This window comes from Mirounga angustirostris, unplaced genomic scaffold (assembly GCF_029215605.1).
Source record: "Mirounga angustirostris isolate CCGP_5_RB_7025 unplaced genomic scaffold, mMirAng1.0.hap1 SCAF_10, whole genome shotgun sequence".
NCBI lineage: Eukaryota > Metazoa > Chordata > Mammalia > Carnivora > Phocidae > Mirounga > Mirounga angustirostris.
This window is the reverse complement of record NW_026991718.1, coordinates 20,119,653-20,141,544: the sequence shown is the minus strand read 5'-3', so window position 1 is coordinate 20,141,544 and position 21,892 is coordinate 20,119,653. Positions and strand designations below refer to the sequence as shown.

Sequence of the window (21,892 nt, the reverse complement as noted above, 5' to 3'; positions counted from 1 at the left end):
AAAAAAAAAAAAAAAAAAAAAAAGCATAGCTGTTCCTAATTTCGAATCATCTCCTGTGTTTCACACAGTTTGGAAAGGATTCTATCAGAAATGGATAATATTAAAACAAAAGAGCTGATGCTGAGATGGTGAACCTGGGTCCCCTCAGTTCCCTTGTCCAGGCTGTTTACCTAGCCTGGATGCGCTCCTTTTTTTCTCCTAGAACGTCTTTCTTTTTCTTCCTTCCAGGCGCAACACAAATACCACCTCTTCCAGGAACCCCTCCACACGGTCCAGGCGGAAGTAATCTCTTCCTCCTCTGCCCTCCCATAGCATCTCCTTGTGGCTTGGCTTTGCATGGGTCACCAGGCCGGGTTGTTTACACGGCTGCTTTTGCACTAAATTATGCGCACCTCGAGACCAGGGGCCGTGACCGTGACGGGGTACCTACCCAGCACCTGGTACAGCGCTAGGCGCGGAGTCGGTGCTCCGTAAGCGCTCGCTGAGTTGAATCAATTTGGAAAAATCCCTCAGGGCGGGCAAGATCTCTTGCTCGAGGCGCGGATGAATGATTCAAGGGTGGTTTTTTGCATTCTTTACCTTAGAGTCACGGCGCGCCGAGTATCCAGCTGCCCGGCACATACCTGTGGAGTTGAAACGCACCTCCGCCGCCCGCCGCCCGCCGCCAGCCGCCAGCGTGCGGGACCAGCCCCAAGGGGGCAGGTTTCCCCCGCGCGTCCGCACGCCGGCCGGGGAGCTGGTGCGGGGGGGCCCGGGTCCTGCTCGGCCGCAGGGGGCGGGGTTCAGCGGGAACTCGGCCCGCTTGCCCGCCCCCTCCTCCGCGCGGCGGAAGCCCCGCCCCCGGCCGCGCGCTCGCGCAGGCGGCGCGTGCCCGCCCCCCGCCCTGCGCCCTCGCGCCCTCGCGCCCTGGCGCCGGGGGCGGGCTTGCTGCGCGTGCCGGGCGGGGAAACTGCGCGAGCCGGGCGCCTGAGAACGTTCCCCGCGGGGGCGGCTCCGGGGCCTGAGCGGGTGCCGCCGCCACCTCAGCCGCCGGGGCCGGGCCGGAGGACGCGGAGGAGGCTGCGGCCGCCCGAGACCTTCTCGAGGTCCCCAGCTCCGGCCGGGAAGTGAGAGAGGTGGGGGTTCGCGGCGGCGGCCGCGGGCTGCAGGAGAGGAGCTGGGTGCTGGAGCCTCGCGCCCGCGAGGAGCGGGAAGGAGCCCGCGCAGCGCCGGGACCTTGGGAGCCTGCGGGGGTGCAGGGCCGGGAGCGGCGGGGACGGGGCTCCGGGAGCCGGGGCCGCTGCACCGCGCGCGCTGCGAGGGGAGACGGTGCCGCGCGCCCGGCCCTGGAGGGGCGAGCGGAGGGGATGGAGCGGAGCCCCGGGCCGGCGCTGCCGGGCTCTGAGTGCCGGGCCGGGGAGGGGGGTCTCCGGGGTCCCGAGCGCACCGTGGCCGCAGGGCGCCGGGCCGGGGTGCGGGCGCCGGGCTGATGCTGCTGAAGCCCGGCTCGCTGGGAGGAGGCTGTGCGTTAGGTGCTGTAAGGGGCGAAGGAGGCAGGTCCTGGCAGAGGGCAGGTGAGGCCGTTAGGCCCTGGCAGAGGGAAGGGAATGTATTTCAGATCACCCCCAAACACTGTTTGCCGAGGCTCCTAACAGTGAACCTGTGCACCGAGGTCACCTTTGAAAGGAAGGTGTCCTGCGAGGAGGGAGGATGGAGCTAACAAATGCTTGCTGTTAAATTCCTGTGCCAGGCCTTGGGATTAGGAAGACCTTCCAGCATTTCTAGCAGACGTTTATTGATTAGCTACCTTGGGTTAGAGAACCGTGGTCAGCACCGGGGCCACAAAATAGTGTAAAACACACCGTAATTTGCTATTTAGGTGCTGACAATTTGGTAGTGAAGGTATGCGTGTAGAATACAAAGTGGCATTGAATTTCGCCTCATACTTCACTTTAGGTCTTTTCCCAGTGTTGGGAAATTGGAGCCATAAATTGCTTGGTTTGGGGATAAAGCAGAAGAGTCAGAGGAGCTTGTGGGGGAAATTTGGGAGAGTTTTGAAGGCAGTTCTGCCTAACATTTAAAGGGGGAGAAGGGAAGTTCCCTTCCTTCCCTCCTCGAATTAAGCTCGGTGACTATCACTGCTAAATCCTCAAGGACAAGAACAGTGCCTGGCCCACAGCAGTCAGGCAAAAAATAGTACTGCATGAATGAATGAACCAAGCAAGGTTTTGCTGTATTTTACACGCAGCAGTGTTAATTATTTTGGTATTAGGGATGGCTGATGGACTTCCTCTGTTCCTGAAATATTCTTTCTTTTCTTCTCCCTTTCTTCTTCTTCTTTTTTTTTTCTTGTCTTGTGAGGTAGCCCAGGTTTCTAGGTCTGGGAATTTAAAGCAATGGCCAGGGTGATGGAGTGGTGATGTTTGGGGGCCACCCTGCCACTTCTTTATTGCATATTGGCCATCAGGAGCTTACTTCTTGGGACATTGCTTCAAATCATCCAATTCTGGCCCTTCTCTTTTCTATCGCTCAGGAAGAAGAGTACTTTTGTCTAGGCAACATTTTTTTTCTCTTTTATCCTGGTTCTTGGATCTTCCATCTGCAGTAAGAGACTCTCTCTGCTCTTCTGTAAGGGCTGCAATTCTACCTGTTGTCTGCCATGGTTGGATTTCTGGGCTCTCCAGCTCCCAGCTGCTGTTTCAGTGCCCGGGGTTGCAGTGCCTGTTGGATTACTTTGTCTGCCAAATTAAAACTTGACCTTTTATGAGTTCTATGAGGATTTTTATCATACGTAAGTGGAATTACCTTTGGAGAGGGTGACGTAGCTGAAGTTGTGCTAGCAAGGTTTTTGAGTGTTCCCTACCCATGAGACAGATTTTCTACTAAAACCAATAGAATGCCAAGTTACCTTTTATTTTATGACTTTTTTCTTCTTTTTTTATTTTATGACTTTAATAGAAATCTTTTAAGGGCCCTCGTGCCCACGTATAAAAAACAAGGGTAATATATATATATATTTTAAAGATTTTATTTATTTATTTGAGAGAGAGAGTGAGAGAGAGAGAGCACAAGAGGGGGTAAGGTCAGAGGGAGAAGCAGACTCCCCGCCAAGCAGGGAGCCCAATGCAGGATGACCTGAGCCGAAGGCAGTCGCTTAACCAACTGAGCCACCCAGGCACCCAAAAAACAAGGGTAATATTAATCCAGATTTGGTCTCGTGCTGTAAGCCTTGAAGAACTAAGTTCATATCTCTTTCGTTTCAGAGTATAACCAGCAGGAGTCCATCAGTTCTTGTTTTGGGGTACCCTAGTCCTGTTATTTTGGGTGCCTTATTCCAGGTTCTCCCAGTGATATTATAATATATCCGTATGTTTATATTTCTTTTAAAATCAACTTTATGGATGTGCAATTGACATACAATAAAATACCCAAATGTCTGTGTACAGTTGGATGAGTTTTGAAAAATATATATACTTTGTAACCACTATCCCAATCAGGATGTAGAAATTTTGGGGTGCCTGGGTGGCTCAGTCGTTAAGCGTCTGCCTTCGGCTCAGGTCATGGTCCCAGGGTCCTGGGATCGAGCCCCACATTGGGCTACCTGCTCAGCGGGAAGCCTAATTCTCCCTCTCCCACTCCCCCTGCTTGTGTTCCCTCTCTCGCTGTGTCTCTCTCTGTCAAATAAATAAATAAAATCTTAAAAAAAAAAAAAAGAAATTTACATCATCCCAGAAAATTCCCTCATGCTGATTTATACTCCATCCCCTCTCATTTACTTCTAGTTATACAAGCATCAGGGCTGTGGTGTCTAGTTGTGCAGGATGTATATCGCCCACCTTTAGGGGGTGCCATTCCTAGCAGATTCCCTGCAGATGTACCTCCTGGGGTTGTCTCATGCACAGTCTGTGGGGCTATGTACTGCAGCTCTGCAAATGGCTCTTGTACACACACTTACAAAATACTCAAATAGTACAGACTGAATAAAAGCCCCCTTGGTCCACTCCCTTTTCTACTGAAATTGCAGTTATCAGTTTGTTGTTATCCTTCCAGACCTTTGCATTTTCATCTATGTATAGCTAATACTGAAAAAAGACAGAATTTCCCTCCACCCCTAAGTTATTAACATGATACTGTACATTGTTCTGCAACATTTTTTTCCCCCCTAGCAAAATGTCTGAGATCTTTCCATGTTGGAACATAGGTATCTACCTGATTTTTCTTGACTCCTACATGATCTCTTATGTGGTATGTGTATTGTACTATAGTTTATTTAACCGTTTCCTCATTAAGGGCCATTTAAGCTCTTTGCTGTTTCAGACATTGCTGCAGTGAATGAAAGAAGTAGAATTGCAAAGGGGGTGCACATTTTAAATTTTAATTCAGGGAGATTAACCATGGAACTTGATCTGGTTCATTTTTTTTTTTTTAATACTAGGTAATGTTCAATTGTGTAGACTTAAATCACCTTTTTCATTCTTCATTCACTGAGGGACAGACAGTTGTGTTACTTTAGATGCTAATTCTTTGATGGATATATGTGTTGCAGATGCATCCTGCTAGTTGAGGCTTGCCTTTCCCTTGGTTAGCAGTGTCTTTGTATGCAAGTTTAAAATTTTAATGTGTATTTATGAAAAATTTCCCTTAAAAAAAAGGTTGTGTTGAGTGTAGTTTTTTGCTTTTGTTTCTGTTTTAAAGATTTATTTGTTTGAGAGAGAGAGAGCAAGCAGGAGCTGGGGCAGAGGGAGAGGGAGATGGACAAGGACAAGCTGACTCCCCGCTGAGCAGGTAGCCTGACATGGGACTCAGTGCCAGGATCCCAAGATCATGTCCTGAGCCGAAGTCAGATGCTTAACCAACTGAGCCAACCAGGTGCCCCTGTGTGTGTCTGGTTCAAGTAAATTTTCTCTACCCCAGCGTATGAATGATGTATTTCTGTATTTTCTTCCAAAATGAAAAAAGGGGTGCTTGGCTGGCTCAGTTGAAAGAGTGTGCCACTCTTGATCTGGGGTTCTGAGTTTGAGTACCGCATTGGGTGTAGATATGGCTTAAATAAATAAAACTTAAAAAATTTTAAATTAAAAAATGTTTTGCTTTCTTTTTTTTTTTTTTTTTTTAAGATTTTATTTATTTGACAGTGAGAGATACAACGAGAGAGGGAACACAAGCAGGGGGAGTGGGAGAGGAAGAAGCAGGCTTCCCAAGGAGCAGGGAGCCCAGTGTGGGGGCTTGATCCCAGGACTCCGGGATCATGACCTGAGCTGAAGGCAGACGCTTAATGACTGAGCCACCCAGGCGCCCCCCAAAAAGTTTTGCTTTCCATGTGGAATTTCGATGTGGTGTAATGAAGAGAGACTTTTTTTTCCCCCCAATTCGATAATGAAGAGGACTTTTTTTTCCACTTCAGATAACCAGTTTTTCAGCACCTTTTCTCATTTTTTTCAATTGTAAAATATACATGAAATACAGTTGACCATTTTAGCCATTTGTAAGTGTACATTTGTGGTATTAAGTACCTTCATATTGTTGTGTAACCATCACCACTGTCTATCTCCAGAACTTTTTCATCTTCCCCACCTGAAACTCTGTACCCACTAAACACCAATTCCTTATTTTCACCTCTCTTCAGCCCCTGGCAACCACCATTCTACTTTCTGTCTCTATGAATGTGACTACTCCAGGTACCTCATATAAGTGGAATCATACAATATTTGTCCTTTTGTCTGGCTATTTCACTTAGCATGTCTTTGGAGTTCATTTATATTGTAGCATGTGTCGGGATTTCCTTTCTTTTTTAAGGCTAAATACTCTTCCATTTTATGTATATACACATTTGTTTATTTATTCATCTATCAGTGGACACAGATTGTTTCTACCTTTTGCCTATTGTGAATAATGCTGTTATGAATATGGTGTTCAAGTCCCTGTTTTCAGTTCTTTTGTGTATATACACAGAAGTGGACCTATCCATGATATTTTTTTTTTAAAGGTTTTTGTTTATTTATTTCAGAGAGAGAGAGAGCACAAGCAGGGGGAGCAGGAGAGGGAGAAGCAGACTCCCCACCGAGCAGGGAGCCCGGGATCATGACCCAAGCCGAAGGCAGACGCCCAACCCACTGAACCACCCAGGCGCCCCTGTCCATGATATTTAAAAAAAAATTATGTACATGACTGAATATGACCAAAATGGGTAGATAGTAGAGAGTATATACCCCTTCTTCTCCACCTGCAGTTTCTCCTGTTATTAACATCTTGTTTTAGTGTAGTACCTTTGTTATAACTGATGAATCAATGTTGATACATTATTATTAATTTAAGTTCATAGTATCTATTAGGCTTCTCTTTGTGTCCTTTGTGTTTTGTGGATTTTGACAAATGCAAAGTGTCATGCATCATTAATGTCAGCACATGACATTTCATGTAATGTTATTGCACTATTGTCAGAATAATTTCATTGCCCTGAAAATCCCGTGTTCCATCTACGCATTCCTTCCTCCCTCCTCCTGAGCTCCTGATAACTACTGATTATTTTACTGTGTCTATAGTTTTGCCTTTTCCAGAATGACATATGGTTGGAAATCATACAGTATTGTAGTCTTTCAGACTGTTCTCTTTCACTTAGTAATATGCATTTAAAGTTCCTCTATGTCTTTTCTTGGCTTGATTGTTTGTTTGTTTGTTTCTTCTTTTAAATTCTAGTTAACATACAGTTCAATATTGGGTTCAGGAGTTCAGTGGTTCATCACTTACATAGAGCACCCAGTGCTCATCATGGCAAGTGCCCTCCCTAATACCCATGCCACCTCTTTCCCATCCCCCACACACCTCCCTCCATCAACCCTCAGTTTGTTCTCTGTAGTTAAGAGTATCTCATGATTTGTTTCCCTCTCTCTCTTTTCCCCGCCCCCCCGTATGTTCATCCATTTTGTTTCTTAAATTCCACATGAGTGAAATCATTTGGTACTTGTCTTTCTCTGATTTATTTTGCTTAGCATAATACACTCTAACTCCATCCATGTCATTGCAAATGGCAAGATTTCATTCTTTTTGATGGTTGAGTGGTATTCCAATATATATACCACATCTTTATCCATTCATCAGTCGATGGACATTTGGGCTCTTTCCATAGTTTGGCTATTATTGATAATGCTGCTGTAAACATCGGGGTAACTTATTTCTTTTTATTGTTAAATAAATTGTTAAATAAATAATATTTATTTAACTGGTATTCCAGTACCAGTTTGTTTATCCATTCACCTATTGAAGGACATCTTGGTTACTTCCAGTTTTGGGAAATTATGAGTGAAATGTCTAAATATTCATGTTCAGGTTTTTGTTTGGATACAGGTTTTCAACTCTTTTCAGTAAATACATAGGAGCATTTTTGGCTGGATTGCATGGTAAGAGTTTAGCTTTATAAGAAACTGCCTAACTGCCTTCCGAAGTGGCTGTACAATTTTGCATTCCCATTAAGTAAGAAATGTATATCCTTGCACCCTAAATGTACTTAAAAAATAAGTCTTTGTCAGACTGTTCTCTAAAATTAAACTTCATCTGGAATGAATTCTTATTCTAATTGTTGCTTTTGTTGGCCATCTTAGCATTATATTTCTTTATGTCTTTTGAAGTTTTGTTTACAGACTCATTCGAGTGTTGAGTGCTTTTGATTTTGTTTTCCTTATTTCTGTGCTCACCCTTCTCTGTGAGATATTTCAGGTGTTCCCATTGACTTTTTGGACAATAGTCAAGAAGTCAGGTATAATAATGGTGGGTCAGGGGGTCCTACTCTTTGAGATAATTGGGTCTATTTTAGATCGATTCACAGAGTATGTGAATGTCTTGGCTCGGTTCCTGGTCATGAGGCTGTGTTTTTATCTTCCCGCTTTTCTAGGCCTAAAGCATTACATAAACCGTAGCTCTAGGCAGAGACTGGCAGCAGTATTTTGTAGCTTCCGTTCAGCTCCAGCTTCATCCTTGGCTTTAAGCAGTGAGTCTGGTTCAGATGTCTCCTGTTTCTCCACCTCCTTTATTTTGTCACTGTCACCCTGCAGAAGGTACGCACCTGCTTCTGGACTCAGCGTCTAGCAAGCCTGTAGCTTCAGTCCTGCTTACATTTTTGTGTATCTGCTTTGTTTCTGATCCAAATGGAGTTTTATCTTGTTTTTGAGCCTGCCTAAGTCATTAAAAAGAAAAAAAAAATATATATATATATTTATTTATTTTTTATTTTATTTTATTTTTTAAAGATTTATTTATTTATTTGAGAGAGCGAGAATGAGAGAGAGAGAGAGAGTACATGAGAGGGGGGAGGGTTAGAGGGAGAAGCAGGCTCCTCGCCGAGCAGGGAGCCCGATGCGGGACTCGATCCTGGGACTCCAGGATCATGACCTGAGCCGAAGGCAGTCGCTTAACCAACTGAGCCACCCAGGCGCCCCTATATATTTATTTTTAAGATTTTATTTTTAAGTCATCTCTATACCCAATGTGGAGCTTGAACCTAACAATCCTGAGATCAAGAGTCACATGCTCTAGCGACTGAGCCAGCCAGGCACCCCAAGTTATTTAAAAATATATTTAAAAAATATTTTATCTGTTGCTGTGTATTTGGAGTGGAGGGGATGCATCAAAGTGTTTACTTACTGGGCTACTTTGATTAGAAGATCTAACTGACCAGGCTTCTTTCTAATCTCCACACCACTTATTTTGTTGTTTCCGTTATTGCAATGCCTAGACCCTCCAGTACAAAAGTTGAATAGCAGTGATGATAATGGGCATTTTTATCTTTTTCCTGAATGAGAATGCTTCCGGTGTTTCACTATTAGATATGAATCTTACTGAAAGTTTCTGGTAGATTTCTTTTGTCAGTTTATGGAAGTTTTCATCTGTTCTTGGTTTGTATTATTTTTTTGTTTTATTTATTTAAGTAATCTCTGCACCCCCGTGGGGCTTGAACTCACAACCCCAAGATCAAGAGTTGTATGTTTCTTGACCGAGCCAGCCAGGCGTCCTGGCTTGTGTGTGCATGTTTTTTTTTTTTTTTAAGCTTTTATTTATTTATTTGAGAGAGAGAGTGAGCGAGAGAGAGAGAGCACATGAGCAGGGGCAGAAGCAGACTCCCCACTGAGCAGGGAGCCTGATGCGGGGCTCCATCCCAGGACCCTGGGATCATGACCTGAGCCGAAGGCAGACACTTAACCAACTAAGCCACCCAGGCGCCCCTGGTTTATATTTTTATTGGGTGTTGAATTTTTTTTTTTTTGGCATTTGTTGAAATTATCATTGTTTTCTCTTTAATATGTTAAGAGCAGGACAGACAACTTTTTGAGTTGCAGATAACTGAGAGAAACATATATTGTATATGATTTACTTGATAATGCATTTTTTAACAAAAAATGAATCTTTAGAAAACTCAACTTTGATCTTGAATTTTTGTGTATTAACATTATAAATAAGCTAATACAGAACTAAAATGCTATAATAATCAGGTCTGGGCTAAATATTCTTGTAACTAAGCTTCACTATAATAAAATAGTCCTCAGTTAAAACAATTTTTGGGGGGCACCTGGGTGGCTCAGTTGTTAAGTGTCTGCCTTCGGCTCAGGTCATGATCCCAGGGTTCTGGGATCGAGCCCCGCGTCAGGCTCCCTGCTCCGTGGGAAGCCTGCTTCTCGCTCTCCCACTCCCCCTGCTTGTGTTCCCTCTCTCGCTGCATCTCTCTCTGTCAAATAAATAAATAAAATTTTTTAAAAACAACAACAACAATTTTTTGGGTAACTTCTGGGACTCTTCAAGGATTTGTTCAGCCCCTAACCATTCCCACTTCTTCCTGGCTTCTTTTTGTAGACTCTTTACTCCCTCCTTTTAACTTTTCTCTCTGCTCTGTCTCCTCTTGCCAGAGAGAGACTTTCTTCTGTGAGTAATAATATTATTTATTGTGAGGCTATAGTGTATCAGGTGCTTTTCATAGATAAGGACTATTCTTTAATCTTTATAAGTTTGGAAGCTAGGTATGATATCTCGAGTATATGGGTGAGGAAACTGAGCTCAGAGAAGTTAAAACTTCTTTAGGGGGCCATACAGCTAATCAGTGACCCTGCTAGTATTTGAACCCCGGGGCAGACTTCAGAGTCCTTTCTACATGCTGTCTTTAAAGAAGACTGTCGTTCCAGTTCAATTTGAGTTTTGTGTTTTGGCTTACCGACGTGATTCCTGAGCATGGTGATAGGACCACTTTGTGTCTCCAGTATGTTTTCCTTAAGAGACTTTTTCTTTTTTTTTTTTTTCAAGATTTTATTTATTTATTTATTTGACAGAGAGAGAGACAGCAAGAGAGGGAACACAAGCAGAGGGAGTGGGAGAGGGAGAAGCAGACTCCCCGCTGAGCAGGGAGCCGGACGTGGGGCTCGATCCTGGGACCCTGGGATCATGACCTGAGCTGAAGGCAGACGCTTAACGACTGAGCCACCCAGGTACCCCGAGACTTTTTCTTTCTTTCTTTCTTTTTTTTTTTTTTAAAGATTTATTTATTTATTTATTTGAGAGAGAGAGAGAGAGAGAGAGAGAGAGAGAAACAGCATGAGAGGGGAGAGGGTCAGAGGGAGAAGCAGGCTCCCCGCTGAGCCGGGATTCCCGATGTGGGACTCGATCCCAGGACTCCGGGATTATGACCTGAGCCGAAGGCAGTCGCTTAACCAACTGAGCCACCCAGGCGCCCCTCTTTTCTTTTTTTTTTAAAGATTTTATTTATTTATTTGACAGAGAGAGACATAGCGAGAGAGGGAACACAAGCAGGGGGAGTGGGAGAGGGAGAAGCACTCCCCGCCAAGCAGGGAGCCCGATGCGGGGCTCGATCCCAGTACCCTGGGATCATGACCTGAGCCGAAGGCAGATGCTTAACAACTGAGCCACCCAGGTGCCCCTGGCGCCCTAATATTTCTATACCTTTAAATAAATCAGAAGAATTGTAAGTTAGGAAAGAGTCTTGCCTATAGGATTCTAGTCTATGCATCATCCAAGAGGGTAGTTACACAATAACATCAATAATAATGATAATAATATTAGGAGTTAATATTTATTAGGCTCTTATTTTGTGCCAGGCATTGTGCTAAATGCTTTACATAATTTATTAATAGTTACCACAGCCCTATGAGGTTATTATATTAGCTATTCAGAGCTCTTTGTAGTAGTGGAGTGAAGTTTTAAATATTTTTTTATTGGAACCTAGAGAACTTTTTCAGATTTGTAAAAAAGAAAATCTTAGGGTTTCACAAACATTTACTTTCCCTGGCTTTTTTTTTTTTTTTTTTAATCTAAAGGAGAAGAGAAAAGAAGAAGTGGTAGAGGAAGGATAGTTGAGAATTTTCCTGAAATAAGTAAGGAAGTTAGTTCTCTTTCAGGGAAGTTTGACTAGTTACACTAAGTACTGATTAGTGACAATCTCTCTTATCTCTGACTTCTTTTTTTTTTTAATTTTTTAAAAGATTTTATTTATTTATTTGACAGAGAAAGAGACAGGGAGACAGGGAACACAAGCAGGGGAGTGGGAGAGGGAGAAGCAGGGAGCCTGATGCGGGGCTCAATTCCAGGACCCTGGGATCATGAGTGGAAGGCAGACTCTTATCGACTGAGCTACCCAGGCACCCCCTTTTTTTTTTTTAAGATTTTATTTATTTGTTTGACACACAGAGAGAGACCACGAGAGAGGGAATACAAGCAGTGGGAGACGGAGAAGCAGGCTTCCTGAGGGGCAGGGAGCCTGACGTGGGGCTCGATCCCAAGACCCTGGGATCATGACCTGGGCAGAAGGCAGACACTCAATGACTGAGCCACCCAGGCGCCCCTTATCTCTGACTTCTTAAATAAATGGGCATCCAGAGAAAAACTGATAGGAGTTTTGCTGGGAGACAGTGAATTTGCTCAAGAAGTTTTATTACATGGATGCTTTGAAGTAACTGAGAGCTGGAAGGGTTAAGACATTAATAAAAAGATTCAAGGGAGATGAAGGATATTTAACACATAGGTGTAATACAGAGATAATTCTGGAAACATTTCTAGAGCCTGTTCTCTTTCCAATAGTCTTTTCCTTTAGTCTTTCCTGCTTGCAGACTTAGTCCAACTCTGGAGCATATTGCTTTCTAGATAGGACTAACAAGGGTCCAGACGTTTTTTGCACTAGTCTCCAGACTTCATTTAACTGCAACATGAAGTCTAAACCAGCACCACGTCTTGTGGACCTGTATTTTCCTCACTCCTCATGTTTGCCCTGGAGGGGGCGATGTGGTGCAGCAGAAGGAGAGTAGGCTTTAGAGTCAAATGGGTTGGTTGCCTAACTCCACGAATTACCAACTTTGTAACCTTAGGCCAAGTTAACTTACCACATAGGCTCTAAATTTCCTCATCTAATTCTGCCACCCATGTTACTCATTTGTTCCTCAAACCTAGCACAGTCCCATTTTCTCATTCTAGGGTTTTTTTTTTTTTAATTTTTAATTAAAAACAATGTTTTTTTTAAAGAGCAGTGTTTTCTAGAGTGGGAGATGCATGCAAAATGATCCTGTAGGTAGGGTATAACAAAATATGGGCAATTAACTTTTACTAATATTTTGTCCATAGGTTGACACTTTAGTCCATCTCTATGTCTGGTGATACACATCGGGTTTGGTAAGCTAAGTAACCTGAGGGGGGATACTGGGGACACCACAGCCTGGAGGGGCCCGTCATGTGAGCCTCCTTACTTGTTGGCTTACATTCTGTTTGGACATATTAAAGTTCATCTCTGCCTGGCTTAGTGGTCTTTCAGATCATATTATCTGATTTTAGTTAGATGAACCTTGTTAAATAGACAAAGGCCTTAAAGGATTCCTGCAAAGAAATTGCAGGTTGAAGTTTCAGATTCAGCTGAAGATTGAAGTAATAATGCAAGGACACAGGAACAACAAGAAAAACACAGAGATGATACTTTTATTTATATTATAAGCTTGTCAGTCTAATGCAAAGTATAAAATAATAATGATCTAAGTGGATTGAAGAGGAATCTGTAAAAAACTGTTAAATATTATTTGATATATGGGTTTCTATGCACTGTTGAGTATATTGGATCTTAAGATACTAATGATAGTATGAGGCTACTGTTATCAGTTGAGATATTTTAAAACTAAGCATTTGGTATATGAAGACAAACTTACTGAAAATTTTCAGTGATGATTATAGTCATGAGCTAATTAATCTAGTACATTAAAAATTATTAAGTTAGTGATACGTTTTTAGAAGATTCTTTGGAGATTTTTTACTTTAGGGGTAAAAGATAAAAAGCCATAAACCTTTGCTCTCCCTGTTTTGGTAAAAGTGGCTGAAATGCCATATAGACAAATTAATAACTTTAGTTTGGTGACTAAAATGCATTCTTTGTTGGGATACTCATAGAAGACATTGCTAAAGATTGAAGTAATAAATATTATATCAAATTTGGAGTTTGCGAGAGTTTGTGTACATTTGGATAAAAATACAGAGCTTATGGTATTTGATATACTCCATTTCAATATTAAAACATATGGAGTCCTGCCTCCCCAACCCCCCACCCTCTAAAGAAAAGATTTATCAGAGAATATACTCCAAGTAAATGACTTAACATTTTATTACGAGATAGGACCTATAAAGTGTAAAGAATAATACAGGGTGCCCAGAACCCAGTCTAATAAATAAAACATAGCTAAATAGAGTTGGTGTCCTTCTGCAGCCACATCATTCTGCTGAACTTGGTGATGCATGCTTCATGTGCACTTGGAAAGAATTTGTATTTTGCCATTATCGGGTGGGACTTTCAATAAGTATCAATTAGATCTAGTTGGCTGATGGTGTTTTTCAGTCCTTCATATTCATCTTGACTTTCTACTTGTATTGATCATAGAGGAGAATTGAAGTCTCCAAGTGGAAGTGTGGATTTGTCCATGTCTTCTTTCAGTTCTATCGGTTTTTGCTTAGTGTATTTTGAGGCACTGTGGTTAGGTATGTAGACATTTAGGATTGTTATGTCTTCTCAGGGAATTCTATATGTTATAGGTCAACAATACAATGTTATAGATATTGTTTTATGCAGTTGCTTTTTATTTTGAAGATTTTATTAATTTAATTAATTTAATAAATTAGTTTATTTATTAGAGAGAGAGTGCCATGTGAGTGCAAGCCAAGCGAGGGGGTGGGGAGGGTCAAAGAGGGATGGAGAGGGATAAGCAGACTCCACGCTGAGGGTGGAGCCACATTGGGGGGGGGCCACTCTGTCCTACAACCCTGAGATCATGACCTGAGCTAAAATCAAGAGTTGGATGCTCGTCGACTGAGCTACCCAGCCTCCCCTAAAGATTTTATTTTTAAGTAATCTCTGTGCCCATCGTGGGGCTTAAACTCACAACCCCAAGATCAAGAGTCGCATGCTCCACTGACTGAGCCAGCCAGCCAGGCACCCGTATGCAATTGCTTTTAATTTTTTTTTTTTAAGATTTTGTTTATTTATTTGACAGAGAGAGACAGGTAGAGAGGGAACACAAGCAGGGGGAGTGGGAGAGGGAGAAGAGGCCTCCCGCGGAGCTGGGAGCCCGATGCGGGCAGATCCCAGGACTCTTAACGACTGAGCCACCCAGGCGCCCCTGCAATTGCTTTTTAAATCAGTTAAGAGAATAAAGGAAAAGAAATATGTAACTGTTCTGTCTTTAAAAAAAAAACTTTTTAGGAACAGTTTTAGATTTACTGACAAATTAAACAGTAATAGGGAGTACCCGGATGTACCTCTTGCCTGTTCCTTCTCTTATTAACATCTTACATTAGTGTGGTTCATTTGTTACAATTAATGAACTAGTGATGATGTGTTATTATTAACTAAAGTCCATGTTTTATTCAGATTTCTGTAGTGTTTCCTCATGACATTTTTCTGTTCCAGAATCCCGTCCAGGATACCACATCATAATTAGTTGCCACGTCTCCTTAGACTTCTCTCAGCTTTGTCAGTTTCTTAGGCTTTTCTCATCAAGTTTTTGATAAAACTTGATAGATTTGAAGAGTGCTGGTTAGGTAGTTTGTATATTTTCCCTCAATTGAGATTTGCCTACTGTTTTTCTCATGGTTAGACTGGGTTTATGGGTTTTGGGGCAGAAGACCCTAGAAGTAAAATGCCATTTTCATCACATCATGTCAGGGGTACATCCTGTCTACATAATTAGTCACTGTTGACCTCGATCACCTGGCTGAGTTCGTGTTTGTCAGATTTCTCCACTGCCAGGGTATTTGTCCCTCTCCCTTTTCCTCTTTGGAAGGAAGTCACTGAGTGCAGCTCACACTTAAGGAGTGGGGAGTTATGCTCCACTTTCTTTAGGGCAAAGTATCTACATAAATAATCTGGAATTCTGCTGCCTAGGATATTTGTCAATTCTTCATTTGTTAATTTATTCACTCATTTATATTAGTATCAACTTAAGGATATTTAATACTATTTAATGTTGTTGCTGAAATTGTTCCAACTTTGGCCATTGAGAGCTTTCAGTTGGCTTCTGTATTCTTTTGATACACTCCTGTCATATGTTTTTTTTCCCCTCCCAGAACTTCTTTTCTTTTTTTTTTTTTAAAGATTTTATTTATTTATTTGACAGAGAGAGAGATAGCGAGAGCAGGAACACAAGCAGGGGGAGTGGGGGAGCGAGAAGCAGGCTTCCTGCTGAGCAGGGAGCCCGATGTGGGACTCGATCCCAGGACCCTGGGATCATGACCTGAGCCGAAGGCAGACGCTTAACGACTGAGCCACCCAGGTGCTCTATTTTCTTTTTTTAAAAGATTTTATTTATTTATTTGACAGAGAGATATAGAGAGAGTGCAAGTAGGCAGAGCGGCCGGCAGAGGGAGAGGGAGAAGCAGGCTCCCCACCAAGCAGGGAGCCCGATGCGGGTCCCGATCCCAGGACCCCGGGATCATGACCTGAGCCAAAGGCAGCCGCTTAATGACTGAGCCACCCAGGCGCCCCTAAATTTTTAACTCAACTAGCATCTAGTGGTGCTATTGCTATATCACATGGTAATAAGACTATGATTAGCTTTGTAGAGACTGCCAACCTGTCTTCCAACGTGACTGTGCATTATCACGCAATGGATGAGAGTTCCTGTTGCTCTACATTCTTGTCAGCATTTGGTATTGTCATTTTTTTTTTAAATTTTAGCCATTGTAGCAGGCATATAGTAGTATCTCATCGTGTTTTAATTTGTAATATCCTAATGACAATGATATTGAACATTTTTTCATGTACTTATTTGTCATTTATGTCTTCTTTGGTGAGGTATCCAGATCTTTTGATCATTTTTTAATTGGGCTCTTTTCTTTTTTTAAAAGATTTATTTATTTATTTGGATGGGGTTAAGGGCAGAGGGACAGGAAGAGAGACTCTGCACTGAACATGGAGCCTGATGCAAGGCTTGATCTCACTACACTGAGATCAGGACCTGAGCTGAAACCAAGAGTCAGATGCTTAATGGACTGTGCCACCCAGGCACCCGCTTTTTTTAAAAAAAGATTTATTTATTTTAGGGGGTAGGGGCAGAGAGAGAGGGAGAGGGAGGGAGCTTTTTTGCTTATTGTTGAGTTTTAAGAGTTCTTTTCATACTTTGAATACAAGTCCTTTATCAGATATGTTCTGAAAACATTTCTTTCATATTAGGGCTATTCTTTTCATTATCTTAGCAGGTGTTTTTTGTTTTTTGTTTTCTTTTTTCCTTTTTTTAAATCTTAGTTTCTTTTGCACTGTGGTTAATTTTGATAAGATCCAGCTTATAAGTTTTTTCTTTCATGGATTGTGCTTTTGGGGTGTTGTATCTAAAAACTCATTTATTCCATTTGACTTTGGGCTTAAGACATTAAACAGCCTCTTTTAGGGGCTTATGGTTCTAACTCTATTTGATTGAAGAAACTGCTTACATTCTTATAGCTAGGATGCTGTTTTTTTTTTTTTTTCATATTTTATAGACTAAGGCTGTGCTCTTTTTTTTTAAATTTAAATTATTAGTTTTTCTTTAAAGACATTTATTGTTGCATTGTTCAAAGTAGTAGATAATTGGAAATAATTGCCAACAATCAAGGCTTGGATAAGGAATTGTGATAAAATTCTGTTTTGCCATTCAAAATTAGGTTTTTGAAGAGTGCTCAATGGCATGGAAAGATGCTCAGATATATTGTTAAATTCCTCCCCCCCAGCTTTATTGAGGTGTAATTGACAAATAAAATTGTGTGTATATATATATATATAAAGTGTACAACGTGATGATTATATAGATATATATCAAATGTCATAAGGTGTATATATACATATATATACACCTTATGAGATGATTACCACAACTGAGTTAATTAACACATCTGTCACTTCATGGTTACCTTTTTTTGTGGTGGTTTAAATTCTCTCTTATCAAATTTCAAGTATACAATACAGTACAGTATTATCAACTGTACTTACCATGGTGTATATTTGATCCCCAGAACTCATTCATCTAATAACTGAAAGTTTGTATCCTTTGATCACTGTCTTCTCATTTCCCCCACCTCCCAGCCCCTGGAAACTACCATTCTACTCTGCTTTTGTAGTGAACTTGCCTTTTTTTTGTATTACTAGATTCCACATATGAATGAGTTCATGGCATTTGGGTATTTTTCTTTCTCTGACTTAGTTGGGTGGAATGAAGCTCCTGAGTAGGGTGATTAGGATCTGTGAAGATTGAATGTGTTGGCATAAATACACCTAGTGGATTTCTTTGTATGTCTACAGGATGAACTACAGGAAGATGTGGGTGCAGAGTCTGAGACCACGGTGTCATAGAATTGTATTTGTGGGGGTGCGCTGGGTGGCTCAGCTCAGGTCATGATCCCAGGGTCCTGGGATGGAGTCCTGCATTGGGCTCCCTGCTCAGTGGGGAGCCTGCTTCTCCCTCTGCCTGCTGCTTCCACTGCTTGTGCTCTCTGTCAAATAAATAAATAAAATCTTAAAAAAAAAAAGAATTGTATTTATGCATTCATGTGGACAAAGATTTTGGCAGTCAAAATGGGAAAAAAGGGTGGATACAAGTGATCATGAGGAAGGAAATGGCAGTGTTTGAAATCAGAGTTAGTATGTGAAGGGAATGATACAGAGGTGTTGGTTACCTCTTGATCATGAGGCTAAGAAAAGGCAAAGTGCCAGGAATGCGAGTGGAAGGAAGTAAAGAAATGTACTTGGGTTCATGTAAGTGTTGATTTTCAATGTTATATCAGAAGGACAAGGACATACAATCAGGTATGGCAGTAGGATTAGATATTTGTTGAGTGTGGAACTATTAAAATCATAACTACAAAGCTTTAGTTATTAGTATCCATAGAGCACTGGATGGATTCACCTATCATTAAGGTCTAGGGAAGTCATTTATAGTAATCTTAGTTTATATGTAACCTGTAAATTTGGATTTTATGTAATCTGAATTGTAGACTTGGTTGAAGTGAAAAGACTTAATGTTTTAGTTTGAGTTCCCCCAGAAGCTGACTCAGACATGGATTTGAGTGCAAGTATTTTGTTTTGAAGATTATCCCAGGAAATCCTAGTAGGGGACCATGAAGTGAGATAGGGAAGGGAAGTTTAGCAAATAAAGGATTTGTTTCAAGCAAGTTACCACTGTGAGTAACTGGAGCTTATTCCTGCTGGGGAACTCTAGGAGCCGGTATAAAGCATGTCCTCAGAGTTCAACCTCTTGAAAGGGCAAGGTAGGTGGAGTATCTACCAATCATTGGTTAGGACTGTTTCCAGAGGATGGTAAATCTATAGTATTTCAGGCTTGGCATGCAGGGAACAAAATGGACTTCAGAAGTCAGAGAAAGCCATCAGTTTTTGTTTGTGTTTTGTTTCTTTTTTTTTTTTTCTAAGATTTTATTTTATCTTATTATTTTCTAAGTTGGCTCCATGCTCAGTGTGAAGTCCAACATGGAGCCTGAACTCATGACCCTGAGATCAAGACCAGAGCTGAGATCAAGAGTCCGACACTCAACCGACTGAGCCACCTAGGTGCCCCTTGAAGATTTTATTTTTAAGTAATCTCTACACCCAGTGTGGGGCTCAAACCCACAGTTAAAGAGTCATGTGCTCTACTTACTGAGCCAGGCAGGTGCTCCCTGTTTTGTTTTGTTTTTAAAGCAGATGCTGTCTGTCCAGTGGAGACAGAATTGGCAAAGATTAGGAGATATGGGCAGGGGAGCCCTCTTTTGCCTCTTTTCTTTATACTCTGCCATGCGGTTCTAGCATCTTCAATTCATTTTCTATAGGTCATCAATCCTCCTCACCCCGAGGCTTAAATGAGCCAATCCAGCTGCACATTAGCACTGGCTCTAGGTGTCCTTTCTGGAAGATTAAATCCTGGGTCATGGGGGAGTGCCCCTACATCAACAGTTCTCCTCACCAACCTTACACTTGGTCCCCAAGTTCATTCCCAGGTATGTCCTCCCAGGTCCCACCAGTGCATTTCATCAGGTCCAATAGCTGTTTTGGGAATCACCCCTTTCCATCCCAAGTAAGGACAGTACCTCCCTATTTCCATGATGCCGAGACTTGACCTTAGTTATTAGCCTGGAATTAGTGAAAGAGGTAGGGACAGATCTTGAGAAGGGTCAGCATCTTTTGAGGCATGCATCTCAGATGAGGCCTTTTCATGGTCTTTGCAGAGGCAGAGGAGATTGCCATCTTGTAGCAAGAGCAAGAGAGCCACTTCTTCTGGCCCAGAGGGTTCAGGAGAATCTTGACTGAACTGTGAATTCAGTCTTTTAAATAATTTACCTACTTTCATAATCAGAATTTGGGCCTGATTTTTAGCACAATCTGCCTTCTAGTTGTAGGGACTCAGAATTCCTTAAAATGCTGCTATGAGGTCTTCTGGCTGTCATACCATGCTTTGAGTTGATACTTAGATGATTTAGGCTTTGACATTTTCTTTCTTCTGTGTATCAATGCTACGTAACAAAAACTCAACCAATTTAATTGTCTTTAAAATTCTTGATGCCCCTATATTTCTCAAATGCTAAAGCTATCACATAACCCAGTCATCTTTACCTGTATCTCATCCTAGCTCCACCACATCAAGTGTCTTATTAGTAATATTGAAGCAACAGCCCACCAGGGGTTCTCATCAAGCCACTTATTACCACTTATTACCAGCACTGGGAACCTTGTCATTTGGTTGGTGAGTGATCCACTTAACAGAATCCATCTGGAAGACCTGTTATACCAGGATCAAATCTGTCTTATTCTGGGTTACCCTAGAAGCAAATGCTGGTGTAAAGACAAGTGCAAGTTTGTTCTTGTTTTCTTTTGTGGGGGGTTGTTTGTTTGTTTGTTTTTAAAGGTGATCCTAGGAGATACCAGTAGAGTGGAGAAGTGAGACAGAGAAGAGAAAGTAGCTAGTAAAGGCTTTCCTATCAGGCACTGTGGGTAAGCAAACTTAATTCCAATGAGGAACTCTGGAGGCCAGTGGAAAACATTGCCTTTTGTTGGGTAAAGGAGCTGCAGTATTTATATATTAACTTCCATCAGTGGGAGGGTTCCTCTAGGGATGTTAATCCCCTGGTGCTTCTAGACTGCCCTGCAAATGTCAAGGCTGCCTTCAGTGGCCAGAAAAAGCCCTCAGGCAAAGAAATGCAGATGCTGGCCACTAGAAGCTGATCAGGGTGATGGAATAAAGGCAGGATATCAACTGGGTCTTCTATACTCTTTTTTTTTTTTTTAAAGATTTTATTTATTTTTTTTTAGGGAGCGAGCGAGAGAGAAACAGCATGAGAGGGGAGAGGGTCAGAGAGAGAAGCAGGCTCCCCGCTGAGCCAGGAGCCCGATGTGGGACTCGATCCCAGGACCCTGGGATCATGACCTGAGCCGAAGGCAGATGCTTAACCATCTGAGCCACCCAGGTGCCCGGGTCTTCTATACTCCTAAGTCAACAAATAACGTAGGGGCGCCTGGGTGGCTCAGTCGTTGAGTGTGTCTGCCGTCGGCTCAGGTCATGATCCCAGGGTCCTGGAATCAAGTCCCGCATTGGGCTCCCTGTTCTGCGGGAAGCCTGCTTCTCCCTCTCCCACTCCCCCTACTTGTGTTCCCTCTCTCGCTGTGTCTCTCTCTGGCAAATAAATAAATAAAATCTAAAAAAAAAAGAAAAAAGAAAACAAATAATGTCAGTGTTGTAGCTACTGTTGAGTAACAAGCTTTTCTTCCACCTTAGTTTGGTTTTGACAGTTTTTTTAAGTATATATGTATTTTAATTATTATTATTATTTTTTTAAGATTTTATTTATTTATTCATGAGAGATAGAGAGAGAGAGGCAGAGGCAGAGGGAGAAGCAGGCTCCCCGCGGAGCAGGGAGCCCGATGCGGGACTCAATCCCAGGACCCTGGGATCATGACCTGAGCTGAAGGCAGACGCTTAACCGACTGAGCCACCCAGGCGTCCCTATATGTATTTTAATTATAATCCTGTGTTTAACATGTGATTTGCAAATATTTTTCATCCGGTGGTTAACTTGTCTTTTCATTTCTTACCAGTTTCTTATATAGAACAAATTGTTTAATTTTGGTGATGTTCAATTTGTCTTTTTTTTTTTTAATGGCTTGTACTGTGATGTACCAGACCATGAAGACTTTCTCCTGTGTTTTCTTCTAAAAGTTTTATACTTTTTATACTTTACATTTATCTTCCATTTCAAATTATTTTTTGTATGTGGTGTGAAGTATAGGTCAAGGTTCATCTTTTTGTCATATAGATAACCAGTTTTTCCAACACCAAGTCTGTCCTTTTTTCACTGAATTTCTTTTGCACTTAAAAAAAAAAAAAAAATCAAATGGCCTCTTCCAGTACTGTGCTGTCTTTATTACTGTGGCTTTATA

At 42.0% G+C, this 21,892-nt stretch overlaps 1 protein-coding gene across 7 annotated transcripts in view; it reads left to right on the top strand.

The window, feature by feature from the left end:
• The first annotated feature begins 889 nt into the window (after positions 1-889).
• Positions 890-21,892, top strand: part of DTNB (dystrobrevin beta) — a 227,678-nt gene continuing 206,675 nt past the window's right edge. For 3 of the 7 annotated variants that reach the window (XM_064571948.1, XM_064571946.1, XM_064571950.1), the window contains exon 1: positions 12,616-12,636. The gene's annotated coding sequence lies outside the window, so the exon portion shown is untranslated. Of the gene's footprint in view, positions 1,116-10,289; positions 10,446-12,615; positions 12,637-21,892 lie in introns of those variants that run through there. The other 4 variants (XM_064571947.1, XM_045884216.3, XM_045884214.3 and 1 more) reach the window with 4 other exon arrangements.